We start from the raw sequence: 1,875 nt of genomic DNA, 5'->3' as shown, positions 1-1,875 counted from the left end.
TCCAGCTGGCCATCCCCGAACTTTCATTGTACTTCATCTATGGGCACTTCATATCCATGGTGTACTTCATATTCATGGTACTGTATGTTGCACTGTATGACACACACGGGGTATGGTTTTCTGATTAATTATGGATGTGATTGTAGAGGACTACAGTGACTTTTTGGTCAGGTCTGTTGCCCCTTGTTCAATTCCTCCCTCATACGAAAGAAAAATGTTCCAGCCACATAGTCGACACTACAATGACATTTGTGTCGCAGGCGTCAGCGGCATTCCATGAGAACATGAGGGATAACATATATGGCCTAGCAGAGAATAAGTGTAAATTTGTTTATTTTCAAAGTTACAAAAACAGAATGATCTGTTTGCTGTCTCTCTTTATGGACTGAATGAAACATCTTCATTATATCCACAACCATTATTAGACTATTCATATAGCTGTGGTCCTCATCTCCTCAGTCTGTCTGTCAGTCAGCTAGCCAGCCATCCAGCCAGTCAGCAGCCAGTCATCCAGCCAGTCAACCTGTCAGTCAGCTAGCCAGTCATCCAGCCAGTCAGCCTGTCAGTCTGTTAGCCAGTCATCCAGCCAGTCAGCCTGTTCAGTCTGTTAGCCAGTCATCCAGCCAGTCAGCCTGTCAGTCTGTTAGCCAGTCATCCAGCCAGTCAGCCTGTCATCTGTTAGCCAGTCATCCAGCCAGTCAACCTGTCAGTCAGCTAGCCAGTCATCCAGCCAGTCAGCCTGTCAGTCTGTTAGCCAGTCATCCAGCCAGTCAGCCTGTCAGTCTGTTAGCCAGTCATCCAGACAGTCAGCCTGTCAGTCTGTTAGCCAGCCAGTCAGCCTGTCAGTCTGTTAGCCAGGCATCCAGCCAGTCAGCCTCAGTCTGTTAGCCATCATCCAGCCAGTCAGCCTGTCAATCTGTTACCGTCATGACTGACAGGCTGACTGGCTGGATGACTGGCTAGCTGACTGACAGGTTGACTGGCTGGATGACTGGCTAGCTGACTGGCTGGATGGCTGGCTAGCTGACTGACAGACAGACTGAGGAGATGAGGACCACAGCTATATGAATAGTCTAATAATGGTTGTGGATATAATGAAGATGTTTCATTCAGTCCATAAAGAGAGACAGCAAACAGATCATCCTGTTTTGTAACTTTGAAAATAAACCAAATTTACACTTATTCTGCTAGGCCATATATGTTATCCCTCATGTTCTCATGGAATCGCCTGACGCCTGCGACACAAATGTCATTGTAGTGTCGACTAATGTGGCTGGAACACTTTTCTTTCGGTATGAGGAGGAATTGAACAAGGCAACAACCTGACACAAAACAGTCACTGTAGTCTCTACAATCACATCCATATTAATCAGAAACCATACACCCCTGTGTGTCATACAGTGCAACATACAGTACCCCATGAATATGAAGTACACCATGGATATGAAGTGCACCATGGATATGAAGTGCACCATGAAGGAGTCTTGGGATGCGTCCCAATTGGTACCATATTCCCTATATAGTTTACTACTTTTGAGCAGGGCTCCCATATAGCTCCCATAAGGCTCCCATATAGCTCCCATAAGGCTTCCATAGGGCTCCCATACAGCTTCCATAGGGCTCCCATATAGCTCCCATAAGGCTCCCATATAGCTCCCATAAGGCTCCCATACAGCTTCCATAGGGCTCCCATATAGCTCCCATAAGGCTCCCATATAGCTCCCATAAGGCTTCCATACAGCTTCCATAGGGCTTCCATACAGCTTCCATATAGCTCCCATAAGGCTTCCATAGGGCTCCCATACAGCTTCCATAGGGCCCCCATACAGCTTCCATAGGGCTTCCATACAGCTTCCATAGGGCTTCCATACAGCT

The sequence above is a fragment of the Salvelinus sp. IW2-2015 genome, unplaced genomic scaffold (assembly GCF_002910315.2).
Source record: "Salvelinus sp. IW2-2015 unplaced genomic scaffold, ASM291031v2 Un_scaffold1658, whole genome shotgun sequence".
In the NCBI taxonomy this organism is placed as follows: domain Eukaryota; kingdom Metazoa; phylum Chordata; class Actinopteri; order Salmoniformes; family Salmonidae; genus Salvelinus; species Salvelinus sp. IW2-2015.
This window is presented reverse-complemented; position numbering follows the sequence as displayed.